This window comes from Prenolepis imparis, unplaced genomic scaffold, assembly GCF_030444845.1.
Source record: "Prenolepis imparis isolate NDT839.2.m4 unplaced genomic scaffold, iyPreImpa1.0 SCAF_8, whole genome shotgun sequence".
NCBI lineage: Eukaryota > Metazoa > Arthropoda > Insecta > Hymenoptera > Formicidae > Prenolepis > Prenolepis imparis.
The window spans coordinates 12,608,537-12,626,664 of NW_028141166.1; the positions used below are offsets into that span (position 1 = coordinate 12,608,537).

Consider the following 18,128-nt stretch of genomic DNA (forward strand, 5'->3'; position numbering starts at 1 on the left):
GTACCATAAGCATACCAGCATACAACTTTTTGATCTAATATACGTAATATAAATCTGCGCCGTATGGGTTCCGCTACTTAAAAAATTTAATTTTCAATATTTTACAACGAGCCAAAAATTAATACGTTTATATATTTCAATAGTGTATTGTTTGCAGATTGTTTTGATATCTTAAGCATACCAGCGTACAAACTTTTTGATTCAATATACGTAATATAAATCTGCGCCGTATGGGGTCCGTGGCTTAAAAAATTTAATTTTCAATATGATAAAACGAGCCAAAAATTAATCTTTTCAATATTTCAGCAGTATAGTGTCTGCAAAATATGTTGGTACCATAAGCATCCCAGCGTACAAACTTTTTGATCTAATATACGTAATATAAATCTGCGTCGTATGGGGTCTGCGACTTAAAAAATTTAATATTCAATATTTTAAAAGGAGCCAAAATTTAATCGTTTATATTTTTTAACAGTACATTGTCTGCTGAATATGTTGGTACCATGAGCACATAAACCTACAAACTTTTTGATTTAATATATGTAATAATAATCTTCGTATGGGATCCGCGGCTACAAAGTGTCGATTTTAAATATTATAAAACGAGCCAAAAATTAATCTATTCAATATTTCAACAGTTCATTGTCTGCAGAATATGTTGGTACCATGAGCACATGAGCCTACAAACTTTTTGATTTAAAATACGTAATAATAATCTGCGCCGTATGGGGTCCGCGGCTAGAAAGTGTCGATTATAAATATTATAAAACGAGCCAAAAATTAATCTTTTCAATATTTCAACAGTACATCGTCTGCAGAATATATTGGTATCATGAGCACACGAGCCTAGAAACTTTTTGATATAATATACGTAATATATATAAATCTACGCCGTATGTGGTCCGCGGTTATAATGTGTCAATTTTAAATATTATATAACGAGCCAAAAATTAATCTTTATTTCTTTTATTCAATAGTAGATTGTTTGCAGAATATATTTATACCAAGCACAGACACCATCGTATAAATTCTATTATTCAATATACATATTTAAATATTCGCCATATAGTGTCCGGAGCAATCCAGTTTCGACTTTTGATATTTAAAGTGTATCCAAAAATTTATCGCTTGTATTCAATGGATTTTCGGCTCGTTTTAATATATTAAATATCGACCCTGTGGCCCATATACTGAATCTTCTTTTATCGATAAAAATGATCTAGATTATGGGCCTATTTTGGCGCGAATTCTATGCGGCGCATTTTTTTATTATGTATATTAAATAAAAGAATTCATACAATGGTGGCTGCTTGGTACCAAAATTTTCTGCAAACAATCTATTATCGAAATATACAAGAGATGAATTTCTGTCTCGTCTTAAAATAATAAATGTCGACACTTTGTCGCCGCGGACATTACGCGAAGCATTCTTATATTATAAATGTTAAATAAAAAATTTTGTACGCTGGTGTCTGCTTGGTACGACAATATTCTGCAAACAATGTACTGCCAAAATATACAAAAGATGAATTTATGACTCGTCATATATATATATATATATATATATATATATATATATATAAAAGATTAAAAGTCAACATTATGTCACCGCAAACCCTATGCGACATTTTTTATGTATATTAATTAAAAAGTGTGTAGGTGTGTAGGTTCTTATTTTTTTGTTACAAAAATAATCTGCAGACAATATACTATAGAAATATATAAGGAAAAAATTGTTGGCTTCTTTTAAAATATTCGGTATAATGAAATTATTCTCGCGAATCCTATACGGCGGAGATTTTTTTTATGTATATTAATTAAAAAGTGTGTAGGCTTATATATTTTTATTACACAAGTAATCTGCAGACAATATACTATAGAAATATGTAAGGAAAAAATTTTTAGCTAGTTTTAAAATATTTGGTATCATAAAATTATCGTCCCATATATAATTTAGAATTTATATAATATTATTTTTATAATTTATTTTTAATATTAGGTATCATTTCTTACAAACAATTTTTGATACAATAATCCGCATTACTTTAATTCTTATTATTATTAATAATCAATAAATAACAAAATGATTGCTATTTATTTAAACAGATATATACATAGATATATTGTGCAATTTAATCATTTGACACAAAAATTGAAGTGAGAGAAAAATGGAATTTTAATTTATTGTTAATTTAATAAATTTATTGTGTAATATTTTTTACGGACGATATTAATTTTTTTAATAATTTATTTTTATTTTCAGATAGAAAGAATGAAATATAACATATGAATCACCAGATCGAATGATTTAGATTTAGATAATGGAAAGTGTGGTAATGTACCAATTTATGTATTATTATTCAATTCAATATGCAATAAGCAAAATATTCAGCATAGAATTATAGAGCGTTAAATATTCGATAACATTTTAGAGCGACAATATATCGGCCGGCACATGGTCTTGACGAACGCGTACGCGTGACGTAAGCATTCGCAGTCGCACGGAGACGCTCGAGTCGGCAGGTAGGTGAAGCATGCTCCGTATTTTATTTCTTGAAACACGATTCTTTACAAACAATTATCAAGCTAGTAACAGTTAATTACCTAATTAAATATAGTTTTATATTTAATTGTCATTATAATTATCATATCCGAATAGATAGAGTAAAATAACATACGAATCATACGAAGCATACATATGTATATGAATCGCCGGATCGAATGATTTGGGTTAGAGTTGTAATGTGTACCGATCCATATATTAATAATTAATTAAATGCGCGAGAAGCAGCATATTCGGCATAGAAAATAGCTTATAAAGCGTTAAATATTCGATATAACATTTCAGAGCGACGATACATCGGCAGGCGCATCGCCCTGAAGTTTGCTTATGACGCGTGTATATGCGCGTCATAGCCGTACTTCGTACTACTGTAGGCATTTGCACGGCGACACTCGAGACTCAAGCTGCCGGGTAGTGGATTGCTCTGTGTGCATTTCTCGAAACGCAATTAATCTCTACGAACAATTAGTGATTATCAGGTAATTAATAAACTAATTAATTTTACGATTAAAGATTCATAGACATATCACAAGGCGGTAGAGAATGAGAATGATAAATTATCGTTTTATCGCGACAAATTTATAACCTATTACTAATTATTTCTTTAACACAATAAGTGCATTTATGCATTTCTTATATTCGAATATATCTTATTCATATATATGTATATTCATATATATATATATGTATCAAAATTTTATCAACTATTCAATCAATTGTTATCACTGCAATGCGAAATAATATATTCAAATTTAACAGCTATTCAATCAATTGTTACCACTGCGATGCGAAATAATATATTCAAATTTAACAACTATGCAATCAATTGTTATCACTGCGATGCGAAATAATATATTCAAATTTAAGAAATGTATGTATATACATATAACAATTGATTAAATAGTTGATAAAATTTTGATGCAAAAAAAAGACATTTGGCATATATTATAAAATTGTATAATATATTATAGAAGTTTACAAATATATTATATAATTTTACAATATAATATATGTATAATATTCACATATGTAGCAAGCGCGTTGAAATATGCATCGTGTTTGCAATGAAATGTATCGGTTTTCAGGTAGTTGTCGCGCGTTATATCGGTTACGTTTCGATCGATTGTCTGATAAGGACCGGTGGATCATCATAGTACAGATCATCGTCCAAATTCGGGAGTGTCGTTAAAAATGTCGCGCGTTAAGTGCGGGAGTGCCGTACAAAGTATCGCGCGTTTTAAACGAGAATGTCGCGTAATAAACTTTTTGTGAGTAAAAATAAACTTTTTGCAACGTGCGAATCGACGGACCTTGAGAACCTGAGAGGAGGAGCAGGCCTAGGAGGCATCGGGCAATAACGGAGCAATTCTAAAGTAAGTAATTTATTATATATATATATATATATATGTATTATTTTATATATCATTTTAATCGCGCACTATTCCTTTGCATAACTTAAATAAAAATTAAGAAGAAAAATGGTTTATATGATATTTTAAAATTTTTTATATGATATTTCAAGAAGTTAAGCAGAATAGTTTTTCGAAAATTATTATATAATTATTTTATTAAATATCTGTTTATAATTGTACGCATCAAATATCTGCATATAACATTTTTCAAAAATGTTAATAATTTAGGCGTTGCTATAATTTGGATCTTTTTATATGTTACAGATCAACGTAGCTTCAATGTCATTAACTTCGCTGCTGCGATCGGTGAGTGACAAATTTTTAGTTTATGATATAAAACACTAAGCATATACAATACAAGTAACATGTCCCAATTTTTTATTTTTTTTAAATTTCTATTTGTTGCATACAAGAGTTTGAATACTTTTTTGTATTTAATAATAATAATTATATTGTAAAAAAATGATATTTAAAAAAAATAATATAAAGCTTATTTAAACTCGATTAATATTTTTTGACAGAAATCAGCTGATTAGAAACGTTAATTTGCTAATTAAATTTTAAAATAATGTTTTAAAAATTAAAATAATGTTTTAAATAATATGTTATAATTCTTTCAACTTGATTAATATTTTTGACAGTTATCAGCTGATTTCTGTCATAAAATATTATTCGAGTTTAAAGTATTATAACATATTATTTACAACATTATTATTTTAATTTCTATAACATATTTTTATTTTAAAATTTAATTAACGCTTTAATCAGCTGATTTCTGTCAAATAATATTAATCGAGTTTAAATAAACTTTATATTATTCTTTTTTTAATATCATTCTTTTTAATATAAAACCGAAGAATAGCGCGCGCTACGCGCGCGCTTGTGTTGTTCTAATTGAAATATATAAGCAATGAATTTTTGGCTTCTCTAAATATAATAATATACGTAATATAAAATGCGCCGCATATGGCCGCATATCCGTTACGTATTAGTTTATTTTGCTTTCAATCATTCTATAATATAAATATCATTCGATGAAGATTATCTCTCTTAACAAAACATATCAGTTTACAAATAACTTAAGAGTTTCACAATATAAATATATATTTTTAGTGAAGATTATAATTTTTAATTAAGAACATTCAAAATGCAGATTACTTAAATAAATATTACCTAAAAATATTCCTATATAAAAAATTTATAAAATATAACAACTTCTGTGCAATTTTTTCAATCATATGTGAAGATTCTAATTTTTTAACTTAGTCGACTTCGAAAATCAATTGATTAGACAACTGTCAGTCCTTCTAAAATTCATGGCTTGCACGACACGCTAATTTCATCACATTCGAGATGTATAACTCACAAAGAGACTTGTTGTAAAATGTACACAGGCTCTTCGTATATGGAAAGTTGCCACGAAAAATATCCAATAATATAAAGGTAGTAAAAATGTATATCTGGTTCTCATGTAGCCGTGAGAATTAGAGAAAAAGAACCGTAATACCGCCTATCCGAGAAAGCGTGAGCGAGATGACGAACGAATTTCGATGTGATAACCGATGAGTCGTGAACGCTCAACACGAATTCGTTTCACGGGAGCCGTTCGACCGGCATAAAAGATAGCAATAAAGCCCCGCCTAAGTATATCTAATGACATCATTTGGTTGGCAAACGTAATAAACTGGCACAAAGCTACAGGGATTTCGTCGAGAATGTAAAAACGCGGGAACGGCTTAAGACGACGGAGAGAGGATAAGTCCGCATGAGCTCGCGCGATGTTTTGCGGGACCGCGTGTGAGGACATGGGAAGGTTGATGGGCGAGAGAGGTAGGTAGATGTGTCTGGAATTTCGTGCGAGACCAGAGTCCCTCGCGAACAAAAAGGAAGGGAATACCCACCTCCAATCCTTTCTGCTGCCATACGTGAACGCTCGTGTCGTTTTAAGAGAAATACGAGAGACTCGGAGGCCCTGATGGCGCGCTTCAGGGCGCATTGTTTGATCGGCCGAGAAAGCAAATCCCCCATTGGCAAACGAAATACGGCTGATCCCCTCGAGATCATCAAGCCTTACTTCGTAAATAATGTCTAAAGATCTTTACGTGAGGTCGCGTAATACTGTGAATTTTTTTTTAATTTTTCCAAGTAAGAAGTCACGAAAGGAATGTTGCTCTGTTTCTCTCTTTCTATAAATAAAATTCTATAAATAATATTTTTTATTTCTTGCGAGCGGCTTAAAGACGATCAGTCGGACAGCGACGAGAAAACGTACAAGTCTTTGTTTTAAAAAAAAAACATTCATAATAATTTCGAGAATCTCCTCGAGAGAGAACCCACGTCACTGCGTTAATCTAATCAAGTCTGACGCATTCACCACGCGCTCCACTCTCGAGTCAAGAATCCCGTCGTACACCGAATCCGTTCTGCCTTGGCCACGAAAAAATTGTCCCGATACACTTTCACGTATTCATCTTGAGCAGCAACGAACCTGAGATATATCACCATGAGCGAACGTCGCGCATCCACAGGAGAGAACGCCCTTTTTTATCCCCGGTCCCTATAATCACGAGCTCATTAGTCCCCGCCGGCAGATAATTTACGAGCTGGACGTTGCTCGCGCGGCCGATCGCCGAGGGACCACATTGTTTCGCTTAAGTAGGCAACGAGCCCGCGAGAATGGCGAGGGATCGCTTTCGCGAAAGGCACTGTAATATCCTGGTCAAGAGAGAGAGAGTGAGAGAGAGAGAAGGTGAAGAGCGCGCGAGGAGAAGCACCTTGTGTTTCTATAGCATAGTCGAGCTTGGAACGACTGTAATCTTGGGCTATCTAACGTTGTAAATGTAGCGAGGTGATGATTTGCGACCTCCCTGCAGCTTCGTGGGGAGGATTGGCGTGTATAGGGGTACACTCGGACCTTTAGATTCAATTTCGCGGGGCGTCAGCCGCTGACGCGACGTCCGCCCACCTTCCGTGAGACGTTGATGTACGACACGGCAGACCGCAGTAGACTCGGGACCCCTCTAAAAATTTTCAGACGCCGAATCGGCCACGGTGTAAAATAGCGACGCGATAGAATACATGGTTTCAACGGAGACAGAGTCGAGAAATTGTATAAGAACTCCCTAATATTTATTTCTTGGAGAATATAAATCATATATAAATTAAATCAAAGAATAATTTTTAGCAACATTTTGTTCCTACTTAATTCTTGTTTTTTTTCTGCCTACATGGAATAAAGATATTAAATTTAGATTATTGCCGCGATTTTTTTAAGGAAAATTAAAAAAAAAGATGAAATGATATGTGTCTAGCTAAAGTTATGGATTATGGATGGCTAACACGACCGTGAGAATCGAGAATACATTCGTTTGACATCCACCATGCTTGAAGATACCCGCATGAGTATTACTCTCTGTCGACGCATCGATGTGGATACATCGGTTTCGCTTGGTATGCGGGGTATGCCAAGTAGAGATGCAACAATCTCTTAATCATCGAGAAGATCGAGAAAGGCTACTCAGACTAGTCGAGCGTTACGCAAGCAGTCGAACACGGGAAGTGGCATGTCTATCACTCAACTTACATACATACTCGCGTCGACACGCGCTCATGTATACGTGCAGATAGAGCATGATATTAAAGTCGTTTCAGACTGATGCATGAAATGCATCTTCGCGTATGAAATATTTCTCTTTGCGCGTTATTATTTTTCAATTTAAAAGATATTCAAGGTAATACTTGATGTGAAGAAGCTTAATGGAATAATTTAGATATTCAAATTAAATCGTTTATCTAATATACTATTGCGATATTGATGTCGTTTTACGGTAAATCCAGCCAGACCGATGTATCACGAACTTATATGCTGAACTTTCGTGCTTCGCACGAGTAGCGAGGATATTCATAGCTCGGCGCGAACGAGCTCTCCTTCTACGTCATTTACAAACGGCAAGCGGTCCATCATAAATTTAGCGCGCTATCGCCTGCTGCGATCGTATTTATCTAACAAATAATTATTCCTGATTATCTCGCGGGTGATGCATGCCTCGGCAAACAGAGATCAAAGATACGGCGTCCGACATCCCGTGGGCCTTTGTTTAACGCTTAAGCAGCCGAAAGGTACCGGTCAACAATTTCGTTTTATTTACGACGTAGAGTGGTGATGGTGGTGCTGGTGGCGAGACCGAGCTGGTCCGAACTTTAGAGTTCGAGAGCGAGAAGAGAGCGTGGGTGCGAGGGTGTAGCGCCTATTACCACGGTTGCCTTGGGGGGTAGCCTATCCCGATGTCTGCTGCAATCAAATTTTAGAGTTATTGCCATGTGACTCCACGTGGGCTAGCTCGGGAGCAGCATAAACCGTGGAAGCCTCGAGGAATAGACTTTCTTGTAATATTTTGTGTCACGGATTAGGCTCGTATCGCGACAGTACAAGTTTGCGAAGCTTTATTAAAAAATAATACATGAAATTAAACACAACAATTATCATCGATTGTTAAAATAATAGTTTAAATATCTTGCGATTGCATTAGCATATTCAATCTGTGTTTGATATTATGTAAGATTATGTAATTTCACCTTTAAAAAATTTATTCCTTCTTAAAATGCTAATTATACAGCATTTATGGTATATAAATCCATTTATTTCACGCAAGTCTTTTGTGCTTCACCGTCATTGTCATTTATATCGAGCACGTTTGGGACTATAATTATGGGCAGAACTGGCCACGACGAAATATGAGGATGTCCTATAATGGTAGATTCCCTCCCCTCGAGAAACTACACTAGATTCGAGAATAAAAACGGGCTATCCATATAAAATTTGAACAAATGTGAACGATCGAGGACGACCTTCGAGAGAAACGTAAGCTGGTTTACCGATGAGACGGGGTGGGGTTTAACGTGTCGTGAGACATGGTATCGTTATGTAACAACATCGGAGTGAGTTGTACGACAAATGTCGAAAGAAGACTCGAACTAAGTGAACCGTGAATCGATGGGATCAACGGGCAGAGCGAACCGTGGGGATTTCCTCTCCACGGCCGTATGCCGCTATTGTTGATGGGACACCTTGGACGTCATGCCGCGGCTTTGTGCAACTGCGAGACTCACGAGCAGCGATGGACCAAACATCCGAGCTTTTCGGAAAATTGAATACGTGGGTGGCGGAGTCACTCCCTGCCTGAGACCTGAAATCCATCCTAATCAAGCGATGGAACATGACACGGTCAGATTTGTATAAGACGATGATTAAGCAAAAATATGTTTGTATTCCGCACGTCACTTAATACTGATAAATCCATTTCTGCAAAGTAATGATAAAAAATTCAAAAATAATGCGATAAACAATAAGTATATGTAGAAATAATTATTTAAAACTTTTTGAAAGGAATTTTAATAAGATATTACGTTTTCGTTAGAAATTGCAAAGTTTTATATAATGAAATCAAATATATCGGGAGATTTTCTAAATGAAAATAAACGGGATGAAAATAAACTCAACTATATATATTTGATAAATAGCGAACGATTTCCGGTTTATATTTTTATCCCGCAGGAATTTGTTCAATCCTTTTTTATAAATGAGAGGAAGATAGCGACAAATGAGGTGTTAGATGCTCGTTATTTGCATCTTGGGGAAAACGACTGTTTAGTCGTCCTTTCACCATATGGAGACAGTCGTTCGTATCATCCCCTATCGACGTAGCATAGCTGAAAAATAACATCAGCTTTATTACCGCACGCATGACTCGACTAACGTGTTTCTTAAACGGTGGTAGGCGTCGACGTGTTGTGTGTCTAGTTGCGGACCTTGTCGGTTGAGCGCGTCGGGGGAGCTGGGGATCGAAATGGATAAATTGCCTAAGTCAACGAGAAAAATGAGAAAATTATTTTGAATCCTTTAAACGCATTCGTGTTTGTTCTCGCCTTAACTATTCTGTTACCAGTCTGTCTTCCGCCTGAGGTTATTTATATATTTAGACTCAGGATAAAAAAAAAGATTTTATTTTTCCTTATCTCAATGCATATATTTAACTATATACACATATCTGTTCAACACACTTTTATTTTTACATAGCCTACCTTTTTTATGATATAAAAATAAATAATAATGAAACTCGGGCGTTTTCTCTATAGACTAGATATTTTTGATAATCTTGTGAAACCAGCAACTAGCAGATGTTCTTCTTCGAAGGAAATATTTAGCATACAAATGAAAGGAACACGTTCCTAATTTTTAGTCTGGCCTATACCCGATCCGCATATCCGAATGCCACAATGCCGTTCTATTTCCTTGACGCGCGTACAATCGCGTCATAGTAATCCTGTTAGAAGACGCTTCGCTGGTCAGAGGGCACCCCGCTGAGAGGGTAAAGAGAGGGTATTTCCTCAATCGTATTCAATCGATATCACAATCTACGTTGCACGTCTAAACGTGCTGAAATCGAAATTTTTCGCAAAATAAATTTCACTTTCCTGGAAACTTAAATCTAATCGCGGATAACTATCAATAAAAGTCTATTTTTATAAATCAAATTATTTAAAAATTTAATTACATTTCGATTGGAGATATATGATTATTTAATTAATTAATCCATGTGATTTAGTGTATTATCAGATATGGATGTTATTTAAAAAATATCTCTTTATTTAACATAAAACCACCGACATTTTTAATATAATTCACATACTGTGATTACGTACAAAACACATTTTTGATAAGCGTTTCTGGCAAGGAATTTTATCTCTCGCGGATGGATCCTGTACCGCATAATCCTTCCGTAGTAAATTTATTATCCGTAGTATAATTTACACTTTAGAGAAGAACTTTCGCGCGGAAATCGGTCCGGAGTCGCATTAAGTCCCTTACGCTCCGTATTGTGCAATTGGCTTATAAACAAGATTTAGGGATTTGTCCCATGGTCAGAAAAATATGATAAGCCTTTCGTTTTTGGCGTCTTCTCTTCTTCCTCGATCTCCTCGCTATCCCCCATCGTGTTGCCGTGTTTATGAAACGTAAAACCGTGAAAAAGCTCTCAAAGAGGATTTTGAACTTAACCGTGAAGATCATCGCGAACGCGAGGTAAATTGAACGCAAGGGGAGGCAAACGCAGAATTTACCCTACGACTCGTCTGCCCGATGGGGCATATAATATCCCGAAACATAATATTTTTAATCCACTTTTTTATCGAATATCAAGCACACATTCAGGCCAATTCAGGAAATTCAATATACAATCGACGGTGTCGTGTTCCGGCCGCATTCGTATTATTTTCGCCGCGCGAGAAAGGATTACCGTGAATGGCTGAATTTTTTAATCCCAACAGAGCAGCAGCGACCTGTGCGCGCGTAACACGATAGGCTCGATAGATCTAGATTTATCGATCTTAAATTACCGATACACCTTCGAAACTGGGTCGCACGCTTGCGTGGATCTTCTTCTTCCGCGCGCGAGTGTTCCGGGAAGAATCCGAGAGCGGCTTTATTGAGGATTATCGCCGTTGAACGTCGATTAATGCCGATGGAAGGTCGGTTACAAAGAATTTTTTTTTAATCCGACATGATGTCATCAGAGCAGATTTCTTCCTCTTCTCTCTTTCTCTATCTCTCGATTAAACTCTTGCTTCTTAAGCTGTAATTCTCTGCTCGGTGTAATTCTTGTCGGATTTCACATTTTATGAAATAACGCGTTTTTATCGCAGAAACGAGAAGCAAACTAAGAAATGCGAAAAATATTAATATGCAAATAACCGTAAAAAACTGATTAATTTGTCATAATGAGAGATCTTCACCCAAAAGCGTCCTTCAGAATTCGATAATTCGTATAATTGCGACTTTGGACCGAAACTTTCAAATTAATGGTTATTTCGCGATGGTTACCTGCCAAGAATGAATCGATGTTCAGATCGCCAACCTTCGCCACCGAGACTATTTATCAAGCAGATACGTGACCGAGTCCTTAATTAAACCTATGCATACGGAATAATTAGAAATACCTCCGCGCCTCTGCTTACTCTCGTGCTAGACAAACAATTTGTCTTAAGCCAGTGTTAACGAGCGTCGACAAATTAAATATCGCAGAAATTCATTTGCATACTTAATCACCGCGATGTTGTTAAGCTCACCTTTAGCACTCTCTTTGTACGCATTAAAACAATCATCGTTAAAGATATTTCGACGATAGATAAACATCTAAATAACTAATTTCTATAAATAACTTTGTTCATCTTTTACATATATTATTTCGATTTTTTATGATAGAGGTGCTAATTTAACAGAGATAAGTTTTAAAGCTTCAAAAATATTCACGAGCCGATTATTGCGTTAGAGTATTATTTATTAGAGTATTATTTTTAGTAATCGCATTTAAAAAATTCGCACTATATGTTAATTAATTCTTACATTCTCAAATCTACTAGCATACAGATATATGTTTCCTAATTGAATTAAATAAATTTTAATTTTGTGTGTATTGTGTTTGCTTAACAAATATTTAAAAACAGCTGATCGGAATTGAGAACAGAAATAACTATCTCAATAGAATGATTTCTAAGATCGCAGGTTTATATATCCAGGATTGCACACATGCGAGAAAGTTTCTCGTTAGCGCTTTAAATCTTCTGTTCTTTAATTCTTCTGTATCCATTGAATCAAGTGTTCATTCAATTACGATTACTATATTATTTTTCATGTGTACGATAAAGATAGCTTACGATGTATAAAAAGTAAATTCTTTAAATACCATAAGCTATTTTTAGCCTACACATTCATTCTTCAATCAATACGATTTTTGTCACGTGTACGATAAAAATAGCTTACGATGTTTAAAAAAATAAATTCTTTAAATATCGTAAGCTATTTTTAGCATACACGTGACAAATCGTGTAGTAATCAATGAATGAACACAAGCATTCAAAAAATGTCGAACTACTGATGACAGTAGTCAAAAGAGAGTAGCGTGCCGCGCGAGCTTATATAGCTGCGCTCATAGGATAGCACATGCGAGAAACTTTCTCAACTTTCTCGCATGTGCAATGCCTCGAGCATGGGTATATAAACTCGTGCCGCGCGCTTATCTGTTTCGACTACTGTTATCAGTAGTTTGACATTTTTTTGAATTGACGTGTTCATTTCATTCATTGATTACTACACGATTTGTCACGTGTATGCTAAACATAGCTTACGATATTTAAAGAAATTTAATTTTTAAATATCGTAAGCTATCTTTATCATACACGTGACAAATCGTATTGAATGAAGAATGAATGAATGAACATTCGATTCAATGGGTCAGAAGAATGATTTTAAAACTAACGGGAAACTTTCTCGCATGTACAATCCTACGAACGTGAATATATAAACTCGTGCGACACGATTTTAAAAATTACGATAATAGTTCGAAATTTTTTGAATACTTGTTATGTAGAGAGATACTATACAAAAAAGATTAAAATTTATTCGATTCAATTAGAAAGGAAACATATATCTATGTATTAGCGGATTTGAGAATGAAAGAATTAATTAACAAATAGTTTGCATTTTAAATGCGATTAATAAATAAATATTGTAACTCAATAATCGGCTCATGAATATATTTTTGAAGCTTCAAAACTTACTTCTGTTAAGTTAGCAGCCCCAGCATACATATATACAACAAAATATTTTTTTCTGTAAAGGTTTTGTAATTTTATGTAACACAAATTTTTGTTAGAATAATTAATTTTCCATAATATACATATACACCTGCATATATTACAAAGTTGTGCCATTATATCTCTCGAGAGACCAAAGAAATCGAGCTGTAAAGTTTCTACCTGAACCACAGTGTAAAATTAGCGGGACGTTATCAAACGATCGTTTAATTGACGGCTGAAACAAGTGTTAATTTGATGGTGCTAAGCAGATGTCGGTCGATACGCATCTTTAATTTCGTCCCTACCCATCGGTAATTGCTTCGACGAGATAAGCTTGGTACTCACAGGTCCTGTATCTTCAGCTCGCTGTTTGCTTTGTTAATGTAGTGTTAGTCGATGCGAACATTGTTCCAATATCGCCTTACAATGTCCAAAGTCACCATAGCATATATACATACATATATATCATCATCAAGATAGACTAAGCGATTGGAGAACGCGCAGATTAAATGTGTGAAACACTATATTATAAGCAATATTTATTACTATTGGTAGAACTAATACTTTTATTTTAAAATTGATCTGTTTAAATTTGAAGCAATCTATATTTTGAGTCTATTTTTGCAGAGAGAAAAAGAGAGAAAATATTTTAATGAACAAATCTTCTTCATCAATAGAAAGTGTCAACGAATAAAAAAGATAAAGAATTATCATGTACTTTTTTCCTCGCGACTCTCTGTGTATATAAATCAATTTACTTTCTCTCGGAAATATTAACTCGTGAATCCAAGCGTTAACGATTGAGGATCATTGTATAAAAATTTATCACAACCATGTAATTTGCGAAAAATGCTCCCGCATGAATTTTCCAATTGAAGGGAAAATGTATCAAAAGCGAGTATTCGTCTCTCTGGAAGTAAAGCCTTTCCTCCTCTCTCTCTCCAAGCCCTCTCTCTTTCCGCTGTATCAACCCCGTTTCTTTTTTTGATATTTATGTACCGGCAATCACGGTCTCCGGCCCAATCTCTCTCACGGTGAGAGCGGTGCCATTGATCGCCTCGATCGCAGCCAGCGCCTTCGGGATCGCAGTATGTTACCCGCCATAGTACGGACCCCGGTGCCATCTCGATAATTTAAAATTAATGTTTTTGATCCGGGACAGACCAATGTGATCTTGATTATTTTGAAGCACGATCGGTCTCGCTGCGAGAACGCCGCAGGATGGACCGCAGAGGCGCTCACCTTTATTTTTTGCGAAGGTGAATGAAAAAGAAAATACACGAGAGAAGTTCTCCTTTGCTCGAAACAAATGCATGTGTGATTTAATTTTTTTAACAGTCTAGAATTTAAACTCTTATGGAATTAAATATTTCTGTCTACACGAAAAGTCCGTGAAAACTTCATGTACATACGTAGATATTTTTTAAATTAGTCCATTGTCATATAATAATCATTGTGATTTCATGAGATGCGAGTTCTATGGTATAATATCCATTTATTATATAAAAGTAAAAAAGGGTTATAAATATATTCTTTCCATTCCGGTGAGAACCTCTGGCACGACCCAAGACCTCGTGGAACCTTAGTATTACGTGGATGTAGTATCATAATGCAATTTTATTGACCGTATTAAACAATAATAACCTTCAATCTCGTAGTACATGACCGCTCGACAATGGATTTCATTCGTACTGAAGCGGGTGTGTGTGGGTTTGTCAGGATTGTTTCGCGCGCGTTAAAGGAATCTCTCGATCGGGACGAAACGAACGAGAATTACGCTAATGGAATTAAGAACAAACGCACGTATCTTACACGTGAGATACGTCGACGCGACGCAACGTCATGAAACTTGATCGACCTCTGATCGATGAGATTAATCTTGAATTATTCCGTCTTGCATTACTTCTTCTTGATCATAGTATAGCGGGAGATAATTTCATCTATCTCTAGTTTTCTTGCTCTTTTCGCAAGATGTAGCTTTAGAAAATAATAAGATAATAGGAAGCACTAGAAAATGCTTTGTTATCAATTGCTACAACATGCGTATAATACGTGATTCCGATTTGTATTAATATTTGTGAAATATTCTTTTATACTGTCTGTTTAGAATCAGCTGTTCATATAAAAAAATATTCTCATATTTTATTTTCTTAAAAAATAAACTAGTATCGAAAGTTTAGAAATAAAATACGCAAGGATAAGAATAATAATGGTTTCTTCGTTCTTGCGGTCGACCGTCGTTTGCATAGAGTATTGGGATACAAAAATGAAAAAAAATAACTAAAATGAATATGTTCTCTCTTCCTCTTTCCATGGAATTATTCGAAAGTAGATGTCCTATTGAAGATCTCCGGGCCCATTGTGAGAACTAAGTGACGGAACAATGAATACCATTCTTACGAATATTCTCTCGCTATAGCCACGCGATGGGGTCACGATGTTTGTCCCGAAACTTTTTGAATTTCGACGAACTGTATTTTATCTGAAAAGAAATCCGATAATATTTTCAAATCGCATCCGGCTACCTTCGGAAAATATTTTCTCGTCATTATTGATAGTTATCTGCGATCAGAAAAGGCGAAATTTCTCGAGGAAATATAAACACTGTCCTTTGAAAATAAGTGAATGTATGAAACTGCACATGGAACTATGTTTATTTGCATTCGTCGGAGGTAAATCAAATAAATTTTGAAAAATCGTCGAATGCTATACAATGAAGAGAATTGTACGAAGTATAAATGAGGAGAATGTGAATAAAGAGAAAGGAGAGTCTCTTTCAAATGAAATAATGTTCGCTGCCATCGTATAATCGCAAAGAAATGTTTATATATCGCCGAGATGTCTCGACTTCGTTGATTTATGCCCGTTCATTCTCGTCTCTTCGCAAGATGAAATCAATAATTACAGATCCGTTATTATTGTATGATCCCTCATTATATGCCGTTCAAAATAGGTATATAAATTTTTATTTCAGACAATCACGCATGATTCTTTAACTTCTAAACACTACATTCAATCTTAAATATCATTATAATATTAATAAATTATATTGTTAAATGTAGTATAATTCTTATAGCTCTCTATTATCTTTTTCATACAAAAAATATTTCTATTTTTATTATTTTAAATTCTAAATGTAAAATATTACGAAATTTAATATTTACGACTTCTTATTCTCTCCTTTATTTCAATAAATGAGCTCGCCAATTTGAGACGAAACTGTTGAAAGTACATTAAACTCCGTAATATACATCCGAGATGTACCAATGGTAAACGAAGGAAAGAGAGAACGTTATTTCTATTCCGTGGAGAACTGGTTCTACCATTGGCAAGAGGCAAGCGCGCGCCGCGCGTGCCACTCGCGTGTGTCACGTGTCCCGGAGGTAACAGGTAAGAGGTAACAGGTAAGCGGCGAGGTCTAAAACCGCAGGTATAGAAACACTCTCTCCCCCACTTCGCGACGAGAGCGGATCATAAACAAAGGTTCAATGGGCATAAATTAGCCGATTCGAGTGTTGTGATTTCTTTAACGGAATCGATTTAATTAATATTGATTAATGGCTTATTATCGTGTCGTATCAATAATGCATTAGGCGCATGATATTTGCATTAATAATAAGGAGCCGTATGAATAATGTGCGATCGCGAACAAGCGATACACGCGAAGCAGAATATTGCTCATTCTCTGTGTTATGAAATCTTGCACACTCTGCGATTTGCGGAATCGAGAGAGGATGCTCCTTATTATTCCACGTAGGCCAGATATGTATAGCCTCGATACCTACACGCGCCGCGGAAAGTTACATACTAGAGAATACTAATTTTATGCGATCTCGACTACATCTTCATCTACAGCGGCACGCTGTTGTTCGCATATTTCGCAATATTGCGCGATAAAGTTGGCCGACAGATGTGAGAAAACACACGGCGTGTGTCACGTTTGTCGATGAACGACGCTTCAAGTTCCGACACGACCTGGCCAGCACATTATAAGCGAAAGATGAGAATGTTCTCCTGGCACGTACGAGATCTCGCGAACGAGATGAACGTCATCGTAGCTCTTCATTAAGAGGAATGCGCGTAAATCGATGCTGGTGAACAAGAGAGCGTGCCAAGAGTCGTATTAAACCAGCAGCTTGAACTTGAAGAAAATATCTCACTTTGTTTAGTGGATGATCTAACTCAATCCGAATTCCGACACACATCGTGTTGGCGATAAATTAACGCGCGATATCTAAGAATAGTAAAAGGCATCTTTTTGCGTTTTTTAATCGAACGTATCGTGAGTCGAACGACGATTCGATCCCATTCGATCTTCTAAGAATACTCCCATTAACTATGAATATGCATGAGGTTTGGAAAGAAAAAGAAGTTGGGATGCTCCCTTTATGGCGCGTCTCTCGCAGTTTTTATAGTTTTATTTTTTCATAATAATATTCAAAGTAGAAAGAAAGAGATAGGAAGAAAGAAGGGTGTGACGATGCTTAAATATATTTTATCAGATCATTTATATCTCATGA

At 35.2% G+C, this 18,128-nt stretch overlaps 1 long non-coding RNA gene across 1 annotated transcript in view; it reads left to right on the top strand.

Annotated features, from left to right (window-relative positions):
• Positions 1 to 2,452: 2,452 nt before the first annotated feature.
• LOC145939686 (uncharacterized) overlaps positions 2,453 to 18,128 on the top strand; it is a 47,333-nt gene continuing 31,657 nt past the window's right edge. Inside the window, exons 1-4 of the long non-coding RNA XR_014425874.1 lie at positions 2,453 to 2,523; positions 2,849 to 3,042; positions 3,649 to 3,936; positions 4,240 to 4,281. This is a non-coding gene — a long non-coding RNA (uncharacterized LOC145939686). The remainder of the gene's footprint in view (positions 2,524 to 2,848; positions 3,043 to 3,648; positions 3,937 to 4,239; positions 4,282 to 18,128) is intronic.